Source organism: Prinia subflava, chromosome 1, assembly GCF_021018805.1.
Source record: "Prinia subflava isolate CZ2003 ecotype Zambia chromosome 1, Cam_Psub_1.2, whole genome shotgun sequence".
Taxonomy (NCBI): Eukaryota; Metazoa; Chordata; class Aves; order Passeriformes; family Cisticolidae; genus Prinia; species Prinia subflava.
Window position 1 is genome coordinate 39,727,183 of NC_086247.1, and position 12,701 is coordinate 39,739,883.

The window sequence follows — 12,701 nt, forward strand, 5'->3', positions numbered from 1 at the left end:
TGACATTTCAGAGAACTTGTCTTCGCATGCATATAACATCGATAATTCTTCATTCTTTGAAATAAGTTACTTTTTTTGCTCAATAAATATCTTATTTATAAAAAGCAATAGATTTAGAAAGGCAGGATATTTTTTAGGGAGTCACTGATACATTCTGTTTACTAACAAAGTACTTCAAAGCCTTTAGAATGCACCCTCACCCTAATTTAGCTTGCTGTTCCTCTAAAAAGTTTAGGACATGAAAGCGGAGCTAATCCGCAATGCACCCACCATCCTGGCCATGCAGGCAGCACCAATACAATGCCTTCTTGATTAGAAGAGAATCAGGTGCAGAGTGCAAGGAGAAGACATCAATAGCAAAGATGTAGATGACCATTGTTTCAGCTGGGGATGGACATCCTCCCCAGCCTAATCTATGCAGGGCTATCAGGTGCTAAAATATTCCCTGAGAGAGTACAGCAGCAAACAAACAGGGTCTTCATTGTACTGCTCCGAAGTATCTGCTCTTCACTTGTGATCACATGCTGTTACCAGAGGAATGTGGAACAATAACATGACAGCCCTGGTGAACACATTCACAAGGTTTACCTGTCAAGAGGACAGCGGACGTGCTGCCCTGAAAGGCAGGGATGATAGCTCATTTCCTCGTTTTGTCTTATTGGCAGAAAACAGGACCATTTGAGGGGCCTGCAGTTGAAGAGTGAGAGAAGCCTCTCTTTATTAAGCTGTGACTTGATAATGCTAAGAGAATTTTCAAGCACATTCTGCTTGATCTGCTGCTCAGGCCAGCTGAGAGCATAAGCTGTTTAATGATTGCCTTATTACTCCATACAAGCACAGTGCTACCTGATAAATATGTTGAAAGCCTTCAATTACTATAAACTGGGGAAACTAGGACAAAAACTGTGTTCAATGATATAAACCATGGGCCTGGCAAGAAACCTTATCACATTCTTCTTTTGAACTGTTTACTTCCTTAACTAGACTTTCAAGGCCATTCTTTAAAAAAAATGTAAAGCCATGCTTGAAGCACAAAAATTCGATGTTTTAGCATTGACTCTGTAAAAATCAGTAGAGAATACTGAGAAGAATAATTCTTTAAGAACTGGTAGCTACTGTGAACCATAGCAGAAATCAATTACTCAGACAGTCTACCAACCTCTCAAGAACAGCTTTGTAAGAAAGGAGATTGAAGGCTTTCTTACACAAACAGACAGACAGACACTTAAGCAACGTTTGCCATAATAATTAATATAATTAATTATTGCCATAATAATTAATATCCACTAGCTATATTGTTATGAAATTCACTTTTAGACTAGACCTAATAGCTTTTGCTGTAGTACAAGTAGGTTAGATTAAAAACTGGATCATCCTACAAGGAGAAACTGAAGAAAAATAATGCTTTTTCTCAGGCTGAAGAGGAAAAGGCTGAGGGGAATGTGGCCAAAGGTCATCAAAAAGACAGTGAATAAGGTGCATGTGACAAAGATGAAATGGGCAACCACCAGTTTTGCAGCAGCAGAATGAGAGAAAATTTTTTTAAACTACTAGAAATGGGTTTAAAAGAGGTAAAACATTTCTTTGCATGGCAGGCAGTAAACTTTGTGAGTTTGCTGCCATGTGAGGCAGCTTAGGCAGTCAATGGCAGCAGGTTCAAAAGGGGTTAGTCAAACTCATTGGGAACAGCTCCATAAACAGGTTCTGAAGGGAAAAGGCAGAGACATCACCCTAGACATGCTCCATGCAACAACTGGGGCTGTTGGGAGATGTAACTGGAAAAAACCACAGGATGTGGTTGGGTTTGCAGACCTTTCCCCAGACACCATCTCCTCTTGTCTTGTTCAAGTTAGACTGTGGACACAGGCCATACTCAGACCCTGTAGGGTATTTCTCATGTTATGTCATGAGGACTGAGTAGGAACTTCTTCAGTCTCAGAGAATCTTCCTTCCTCTCAATTTAAATCACAGGCCTGAGACTTGTAGGAAAAGGTCAGTGTCCATCAGCTGGCTTTCCTTCATATGCTACCCTCAAAGAGAATGCACTTAAGCTTAAACACCATAAAGAATTGTGTTGATTTTAGTCTTGAAGTTTAGCACATGTATACCTGAAGCACCCGGCATTCAATTCTTCTGTGAAACAAAAGAACCTAAGAGTTCATATCTGAAAGATAACAGATAAAACCACAATGAATGAACAAACTGAAACATCATTAATTGCTTCCTATTACAACTAGTCCATCACTTTCCTTTGAAGTATCTCTCCTTCCATCTTTTCCCTTCTTTTACTAGTGAAGTAAAAGCTTGGCCTCATGTTTCTGTCCTCTCTCTTCTTTTCTCTCTGACTTTTTATTCATCTTTTCCCTACTGATTCTAGCACAGTTACAGGACTAAGGAATTGGGGTCTTAACTAAAATACGTAGTACTTTGGAGAACTTCACTGGGATCTCTGGCCCCCCATCAATGAAGAAAGCCCAGGGAGTTTCTTCTGAAGGCACTCATTGCAGTGTTTGCAATCTGCTTTTGAGGAGCTTGCAAGGAAATGTTGTGTGAACTCCACCTACTGTTACTAAAGTCCAGAACACACAGAGGATAGAGATGGATTGCCAAGCTCAGCAGCAACGTGGTGTGTATTTATTTTCACACTTTGCTTACTCTTCCTAGGCTTTAAGGTTCTGCTGATATTTAATTCAGTCTATCAGGGGCTGAGCTGCCTCTCAAACATGCCACTTAGGTCATGGATCCGAACAGAATCCTGCCTCTGAAAGGGACTGAGCACAAATTCTTTAAATAACAATGAAAGTAGTCTCAACTTCTTACAGTGTATATACAGAGAGCAGTGTCCACCTAGGCTTCTAAAGTAAAGGTAACATATGGCAAGGTTTGTATTCCTTGTAGAAAAATACAATCATATTTTTTGTATAAATGTTTGATCCCTTTTTGACATGTAGGAACAAAAAGATGAGAGAAAATAATGATTTCTCACATTGTCTAGCTGAGATCTGCTGACTGATAAGCAGAAAGGTGAAAGGAAAAGACATGCATGCCTGCTGTTAAAGAAAAGCCTATTTGCACATAATGCTCTGGAGAAATTATTGAACATTTCATCCACACAAAATACAAGCCCTGTCACTCTGCCAGGGTCAGTGAGACCTGGGCCAATCTATTGAGTCAGTTCTAGTTATGCAAGTTAAACGGTTTAGTGGTTGCTTTAATTAGGAACCACATTTTGTTTACAAACTCACAAAAATGGTAGCAAAGAATGTTCCATGCCCATGCTTACCAACCCCAGCACTTGTCCTAACCCTCATCTCTCAAAAAGGGTTTCTTTGCCTTCTTCCACCCATGCCTGGCAAGGTGCCAGAAACACATTCCAGGGTGTAATAAACATAGGTATTACAGCATAAAAGTGAGGTGGAGCACAAAGCATCTCTTCTGTGAGAATCCCATGCAGGACAAGGACAAGGAAGACTAAGATATTACTGGCACTGTAAGGAAAACAACAGGAATTTAAATTAAAGAACAATAAAAAAAATTCACAAAAAAATCTTCCTACATCTGTTAACAACATCACTGCAAATGTTTTCATTGTGACATCAATCTTTCCTTCACATAATGTTTTTTTTTCTCATTCTTATCTCACAAACATATCCTTACCTTCTTCCATGCTGCTCTTTCTTGCAGATAGGAATGACCTTTCATAATCTATTTGTCCAGTTTCATCTTTACCTGACACACACCCTGGCCAAAGGAACCTTTTCGGGATGTTGCTTCATTAAATTTCTCAAAACTTTAAACTCATCAAACATCTCAAACACTAAGGATTTGAAGAGGTGCAATGGAAGTGGCTTTGTGACCTCTGTGCCCCACCAAGTTGAGGCATTCAGCATTACTCCAGGTGACATGGTGAAAGGACCAGGTCTGACCAACTAATACCATGGTCAGTCATGTAATTTTGTAGTTTGCAAACATGCCTAATGAATCAGGAGAATGACCCTCCAAGATGTACTGAAATCCAAAGAAAAATACAACAAAATTTGGGCTGCAGCAGGACCAGACATCCTGTTCAGAGAAGTTGTTCTTCTGTGCAGCTTCCTTTCCCCACTTCCTCTTGGCTTCTAGTCCTGTCCTCAGGTCATTAGATCACATCACTTCCCTGTTGTTAGCAGGTTATAAATACTGAGACAGATACCTACTGACATGATACTGATAGCAGTTTGATAGCAACAAATCTACATTATCAGCTGTAACACATGCCTAAAAGCTAACAGAGATTTGCTGAATCCCCCTTGCTACTAAATACCAGCTGCAAATTTGCAACTCTTTTTCTTTAAGCCTTAAAATTCCTTACCATGTTAATATTCATTCAGCCTTGTAATTTTTCCTACATGGCTGAAACAGAGCACATGAAGATCTCTCAACCCACAAGAAGTACCTTTTTTAAAGTCTATTTTAAAAACTCAACAGTTAAAAAAAACAAGCAGTGCAGCACATTTATCACTGGTTAATACAGGATTCTTAAACCAAAGCACTGCTGATCAATAGTGAAGTACCTAACTCTTAGCTTTATTGATTATGTCTGCACAGGCTTAATTCACAGGTTAACCATCGTGGCTCCCCAGATCTCTTCTTTGCTGAACTTTGACACAGCTTGCACAGTGAAGAGTATCTCCCTATCACATTCTTGATTTTTAAGCCAATCAATAAATTCTAAATCTGTGTTGGCAAGTGGTAGAAAATTTAATGTTGGTTTAGCCAGAGAGAAGGTTTCTCAGCTTGAACTCAGTTTTTAGCACACACCACAAAGAAACATGGTCTTGTTTCTGTCAAGAAAGGAGGACCAATGAGCTGATGCTGTCTGATGTTCTCCTTGTAAAAAGTCATCTGAATTATTTAGATTTTTTCCTAAAAGTAGAAGTGATTATTTTTTAAATTGAAAACAATACCAACATCAACAAAGATTCCATCAGTAAACCACGAATTTCAGGAAAACGTCAGTGTATGATAAAGAGAAAAATGCCAATGCTGTAACAGATTTCAGAGGACACTGAACACAGTGTCTGTATTTGCAGGAGGAGTCCAATCAGCAAGATGTTACCCAGCTGACTGAAGAAGTGAAGCTGCAATCTGTGCATCAAGATCAGGTTGTTAGCAGACTTTTCAAGTTCTTATCTAAGTACCTGCTCTGTAGTAGGCAGTAAGGATGTTGGCATTGGTTTCAAGTATGGGAGAAGATTTCTGCTGTGCAGAAGTCTGTGGGAGTGAAGGATTTGAGTGAAAAGAAGGAAAAGGGTGGGAATAGCCACTGCTGAATAGCAGTACACCAGTGTATCTATTCACAGCTGTGCCAACCAAGGCAAGGAGGGGAGGATGCATAAATTTTTTTCCCAGGTCTTAGCCTACATTCATAAAGAACATTTGGGGTAAAGCTTCTCTTGCTGTACTATACAGCTTTCTGGAATAGGTTTGCTGGAAAATCATTTGAGAAGGGAAAGAGTAAGAATTTGCAGCCTTACAGACTGCACTCACTACTTAGATGTGCTGACTGTGTTGGCTTTACTGCCCCTGTCACGTTTTTGAGAGCATGGGCATGACAGTTTCTGCATGTGCAAGTTTACCCCAGCACCTACATTTTCACATTTTGTAAGGAGATTTCAGCACCACATTATAATGAGTTAAGAACCACAGCAAAGGATACAGCATTTGACCAACACTACAGCTATAGACACTAGGGTTCTTGCTTAACTTTGAGTGTGGCCATAAAAAAAAAGGTTATTGAAAATCTTGAGAATCTCATCAGTTACCTGAGGCAATAGCACAAGGTCAGTTTGTAGGCCTGTCCTGTACAGCCCAGACTCTCTTTTTACACATCTTGTGATTGCTTCGCAAACCTTGGTTCAGGATTTTTCCAGTGCTGTCTGGGAGAGAAGAGTCCTGTCTGGTGACCCTCCATGCATCACATTCTGTTCCCTCATATCTCCCACCTAAGCAATACTGGGTATTTCTGATTTCTGTATCCAATATCTTATTTGAGGTTGGCATATCGAGCTGTTGTATTGAACACAGTTCATGCCTTCCAGGCAATGACCTAAATGGTTTTTAAGATATCAGATAAATTAAAGATGTCATTTCAGAAACTGCCCAAGTTTAAAAATAGATGTTGAAAACCATCTGCAGAATCATGAGCCTTGTTGTGACTCTCACAAACTCTACAGGTTAAATTACTTCTCTGTTTTCTGGAGGTGGAGCAAGACATCTATTCCCAAAAGACATTTCCCTCCCAAAGCTAAGTGATTTCTTTAGATGTTCCATTTAATGGGTGGAAGAAACTGGATGGAAAGCTGCACTCACCAGGGACTGGCAGTCCTGTGAAGAATGGGGAGAGCTTATTGTGTGAAGTAATAGCTGTGACTCCCCAAGGAGAGCGAAAGATGGAGGGGAAAAGAAGGGAGGGCAAGTGAAGCCCATGGCAGATTAAGATCTTTTTCCCTCTTTCTTCTTGTTGGCTGCAGCTGGGTCTCACCCACTCTCCATCTTGAAACTGTCAGCAAGCCAAAGCCTGGCACAACGGCCGAGTAATTACTGATGACATGTGAGCAGTATTTTTCCAGATTGGCTTTCCTGCCTTTCTGCAAGAAAAATAAACCAAAAAGCTGTACCCCAGCAAACATGACAGGAAAAATAACAATACTTGCATGGGACTGATACTGGAAATGTGCTGCTCCTCCAGTTGCAGACTGGAGAGGACTACTTCCTTCACCCATCATCATCTCAGCAAGGAAGGGAAAGAGTGAAGGCAGAGTGGGAGAAGGGTTCTTTCCAAAGGTCAGAATATCTCTTTTAGTCAAACTCAGTGCCACACAAGAAAAAGGAGAAGCCAGCAATATAGAAATTGCCGGGTATGGCAGTAACTGAGACAGACAGAGAGCTGCTTATATTTGCTTTCCTGGAAAATAATAGAACAGTCTCATTCAGTTGCCTCCTCTCCTTTCAGTCTGAGCTATACGACTCAGTCTGCCACTTTTTAAAGACTAGTAACCTCATGTCTGACCTGTCATACAAGTGGGTCCTCCCAAATGATGATTTCTACAAGTCTTCTCAACCAGCAATCTCTTCATTTTATGATGGGAAAATCAAATATAAAATTTCACTATAAATCAACTAGCCTTAATGATTTGTACAGATCTAGCCTGAAAATGTTACCTGCTGGCCAATGTAATATATTGTCTCATCTCTTAAAATCAGGACCAGAGATCCCATTATCTGAAGAGAAATCTATGCACTCAAACAAGAGATCATTTCTACCCAGAAATTGCCTCTTTTTTTTAAAATTTTTACATGGAACCTTTATTCTATGATTCTCAGCAGGAGCCACAGAGGATAGATTTCTAATCTTCATCTTCTGCAGCCTGTGAAATGTTTGCCATCTCTCTTTTTGTGGACAACACAAACAGAAGTACGATGGATGGGTGGGTGGGTGGATGGATGTGGTTCATTTGGTGGTCTCATGTCTGTTTTTACACTTTAAGGACATTGTTTCTCTTCCTTTCATACCTACAGATGCTAGATTCAGTAGAGAAGCCCTGGAAAAGACTGTTTTGGTTATATAGTTAGTCCTCTTAAAATATGAGGAAAATATGAGGGTATTAGAATGTAATTTACAAGTCATGATTAGAAGACAGAAAATCCTAAGTCATAGTATAGGTCAGTGAATAAGCAAAGGAATTGGGATATGATTTGCCATAGGCAAATTAACTACTTAATGTGAGATAAAGAAGAAAAAAAAACCTACAAAAAGTCATGATGGGAAAAAATAATTAAAAATAATTCATACCACAAATGTTAGCAGTTATTGCTACAGTTGCTGATAATTCTGCAAAACTCTATTCAAAATCCCTGTTTTCATATGTGTCTCTTTAGAAAGCATTTTCAGTATAGTTTTGCATTCAATTCATAAGTGCATTTCTTCATTGACATTTTTGCTAACTTATTATGCAATCAATTGTGTTAGAGTCATGCAAGAATAAAAAATCCCATTCAAAGAAATAAATTCTATCTAGCTGTCTAGGTCTGTGAGGTTAATTCAAAATACTCTGCATTTGAAAGCCTCGAATTTGGGGTGTAGTTCTCCAGATGAGACCACCCAGCCAAAGCACCTATGATAATCACTGAGATATGTCATCTCAAAAGAGGCCTGGTAAAATTTTATTAAAATGTAGATTTCCTTAAAAAATGGTGCAAAAGCTGGGCTTGCTCCTGCAGAAGTAAGTTATCAAAATAGCATGCTTTATGATGATTTAAACCAACCCATTGTCCTTAACTCCACAATAGAGCAGAACACACACAGCTACGGTTCCTCAGCTGAAGGATAATAACTTCCTACTGAGGGATGGTGACTCCTCTGGATGTGTTAACTCTTTCATTTTCAATCACATACCCATGTCTGTGAGCAACTCACCAGAAGGTGCTACTTGAGAAGCAACTGGTATTTGCCCAGCTCTGCTCCTCTGAAATCTCACCCCAGTTTTTCTTTTGGTTCAAGTCCATGGCTCATGCTCCTGCTGGATGAGACTACTCTCCATCTATTGGGGCAACTGGCTCTGACCAAACTGCTAAGCTCCCTCCAAGGCAGTTTCTGAACCACTACAGTTTGTCCACAAAATTTTTAGTGACAAAATACAAACCAGTACTCAGACTGTGATTAGTGATAGGCTAAATTTGCACATGGTATTGTAGCAGGACAGGGTTAATACAGCTACAAAGGACAGCTCTGTGAGACAAGATCTGCAGTATCAAAATGAGAAGATAACCAAATGCTGCACTCATGAAAATACTGAGCCTTCCTTATTTTATTTCTTTTTAAAACAGAAATAGAATAGTCCATATGTAATTTCCCACATCATTATGAAAACATGAGTAGAAATGTAAGAAAAGAAACAGCAGAAGCAAGCCTCTATGTAAGACATATCTGTGTTGCTCATGAGCAGGTCTGGAACTTTTTCCTCTGCCACTCATTTCTGAGTGGTTTGACACACATAAACCTGCCTATGCAAGAAAGAAATGCTTGTGGTAAAGTTATTGAAAAATGAAATTACTCTTCAGAATATTTGGACAGATTCTAAAAAGTGAGTACATTCATAACATACTAATAGCAGAGGAATCACAAACTGCGTCACAGAAAATCCCTGAATTTTACCTGCTTACATTACCCTCTCTTCTGCTCAATGTGTACATTTCTTGACAGGTAGTCCAACAAATCCAGTTCCACTGGAAAAGAAGCTACTTCTGCACTTAGCAAAAAAACCCAGGTCCTGTAGATGTGCTGGTGTGCACAGTGCCAGGGGCAGGCACTTGTTACAGCCTATATGTCTTCTCCCTTTAGTTCAGGTTATAGAGCTCCTACTTCAAATATCCAGTGTAATCCCCAGCGTGTCACCCAGGCTAGCAGTAATTGTCATCCCTATTAAGCACACCTGCTCTGGCAAGTGGGTGCTATCTAGGCTGTGGGGCTTTTCACACTTCTACCCTCACAATGTCTGAAAATTGTTCCACTGGTTCACATGATAATAAATATGCAGAGTTCTGCTTTTCATACTTCAACTTTGTAAATTGTTTTCTAAATGGATTATTTCTTTTTTGGCACACTTCTTGTTTCTCACTGCCATTTCTTACAAGAAAGAAAATACAAATAAGGAGACATATACAGGAGTTTGCCCTTAATAAAACAAATCCCAGTCTTTCTGCTCCACCCACAGTGTGCTTTTTGCATAGTCCTACAAAGGATAGAGGTACTGAGATGAAAGAGTTGTATCTCCAATACAATAGGCAGATGTAGATGATTTCTGTATGATAACATGAAAGAATCAAAGGGGAATAAACAAATAAATAATAAATATACTAAGAACTGTATATGGCAGGCTCTACATTCTCATTTTGTTTCATCATCTTTTATTTTACTTATGCCTGAAGACTCACAAAGTTTTACCCTGCAAGCATCACATCCTCTTGCACGACCCCTATTCACCTGAGCTGCAGCAAACTTTAAGTCATACGATTATATGAAGTCTGGGTTTGCATAAGACACAGAAACCTCACTTAGAATTTTATTATGGTTAAAAGAGTCAAATCCTGTAGGGGCAGGGTTTCTCTCTCTCTCTCTCCCCACCCTTCCAGTTCTTATTTTCCTCTATTTTATAGCACTCACAAGTTGGATTTCAGGGTGTTAATAGAGCACTGAGCAGAATTTTGGAAGGTGTCCAGCTCTACACCCCACCCAGATGAATACCTGGAAGCACACTGTTAACATGGCTATCCTGCCAGACCAAAATCAAGCACGGAACAAATGTTGAAAGGATGCCCTCTGAAACAGGTAACCACAGGACTGACACAGCAGTACTTTGTTTACAGTTTTATACCTCTCTGGTAAATAATTTCATTTTACTCTACAAATCCTTTTGTGGTAGGAACAGACATGTTGCAAACAAGCCTTAATGTCTGTTTTAATGTACTTTATCTTGCTATTTATTAAACCAATCTGATATCTTGGCAAAATATAGGAATTGATCAAGTTTAGGATGTAGGATTTTTGCAGGCCATCTAGTATCAGCTGTGTTGCCCAGTATCTTGCTAAAAAATACAGAGCATTTTCTTTGTGTGTCAATGCCAGAAGGGGCGGGGGATTCTGTGGAGCATAAAATGTTTTGTGCACATTGTATGTACTTCAAAAAGCTTTCACCAAGCCCAAGGCAGGCACCCCGTGGAACTCTCCAGCCACTTCTGCACACTAATTTTGTGCTCTCTTGGGTCCTTGGCTCTAGCTGTAATATGTTGCAGGAGAAGACTCCCTACTTGTGATGTCTAAGATTTGAGTACGGTACCTCCAACGTACAACTCCTCATTTATGCCAGAGAAACCTCTAAAATCCCTGGCTCCAAAACCACTGTTCAAGGCTTTCTGGTCCTGTACCATGGAGTGAAGAGGCTGAGATTACAGGTTCCCCATTAATCACCACTGGCCTTATGGATCTACAGTCAGGCCAAGAGTTTCTGGGTGCCCCACCTTCCTTAAAGCCACTCTCTTGCCCTGGCATCCCATGTACCCTCAGGAAAACTGTGTGATAGTCAGTGTCACAGCTGAGTGGCAGAAGAGGGGTGGCAAGAATTAAAGGAGAGTTTTCATGCCAAGCTCTCATCCCAGTCAACACACTGTGCTGTGACATTGTCTGAAACATGATTTGGATGGAAACCACGGCAAAGAAGACTCCCAAACCAGCAGACAAAACCAGCCCAAGGTGAAGGTCTGTGCTAATTCAACAGCTTCCTTCCCAGTGCAATCTGTCCCTCACCTGGACCCCTTTGCCCAATGGAGGACCCGCTGTAACTTCTGTGCTGTGACACAGCAGTGTCAGGGGCAATGCTGGACCCTGCTCCAGAGCTGGGCAAAAGCCTTACCTTCCTCACTCCTCTTCACCCACGGGAGGCCAGAAGGTGAGAAAGGCCATCCCTTGGCTCATTGCCTTCCTCTGTTTTCTGAGCCAAAGCCCTTCTCCATGAGGGTGGTAGGGCTGGCTGATTTGTCCTCTGTGACAGACAGGGTTATATCTCTGGAGACAAGGTTCCTCCCAGGTCTTCCTCTGTCACAGCTGGCTCCACAGAGGCCCTGCATCAGCCCCCGTGTCTGGAACTGAGTCTGACTGTATTGATTTAGTAGTCCATTGTCCTGTGGGAAAAGTGCTTAGTAGTAAATACCAGAACATGATCAATAGCACAGCATCTGTGTTAGAGCTTCAATGCCAGGCCCTGGGCTCCAGAAACACCACAAGCAGCACCACTGTGAACTGGGGTTGCCTGGTCAATTGAATGGATCAAAGCAAGAAGCATCAGGAATAGGACAAGGATGCACACTTAACCTGTTCCAGGTGCCTGCTGAAATGTCATAAGCCATCTGATTGTAATAAATAAAGACTCTTTGAAAAACTGAGAGTTCAAAGGTGAGAATATGATTTCAAGTACATGATTTTAGCACTTCTGAGGAGACACTGTTTTCAGTACAGTTGATCCTGATTTTTAGAACTGTAAGGTCAGGCTCCAGCCTTTTAATTTTTAAAATGCCAACATTGCACTGTCACCAGCTCCAAGCCTGGAAACACTGGCAGTTCATGACAGATGTATCACATCCTCCTTCCCCTTTCTGGTCCCCATTCCCTGCTACCCACTAATCCTCCTCCTACAGCACAAGTAAGTCAGGAGCAGTGTGATATATTCTTGTAAAACAAAATAGATGAGGTCTGAAGAACATAAACAGCAACGAACTAACCCAGTTCATCGTATGATCCCAGGCTCCAAACAAAAGGGCAAGGGTGGGGCCCACAGACCAGTCCAAGTGTCGGGTGGGCCCATGTTTTACGAAAGATAAGAACACATTCTATTAAAAAAAGTCTTTTGTACAGTTGCTCTTTGCGACCCTGGAGGGGGAAAAAATTATCTTTGTGCACAGACTGCAGCGGTGTGAGGCTGTGCACGCACAAACACATGCCCTTGCAGTGGTGTTGCCAGGCACTGGGGATGTGTGCATTATTCACAAGGCAGCACTGCCAAGGGAATGTCCATGGAAACTCCATCACGCAATGGCAGCATGGCAACAGATTTGCCCAAAGGTGTATTTTTGTCTTCTTGTGTTTTTTGGGGTTTTTTTTCCTAACT

General features: G+C 40.8%; 1 long non-coding RNA gene across 1 annotated transcript; it reads left to right on the forward strand.

The window, feature by feature from the left end:
• Positions 1–5,069: 5,069 nt before the first annotated feature.
• On the forward strand, positions 5,070–11,930 carry LOC134562180 (uncharacterized). Its single transcript, XR_010083101.1, has 3 exons — positions 5,070–5,144; positions 10,198–10,369; positions 10,818–11,930. It is a non-coding gene; the product is annotated as an uncharacterized LOC134562180 (long non-coding RNA).
• Positions 11,931–12,701: the final 771 nt, after the last annotated feature.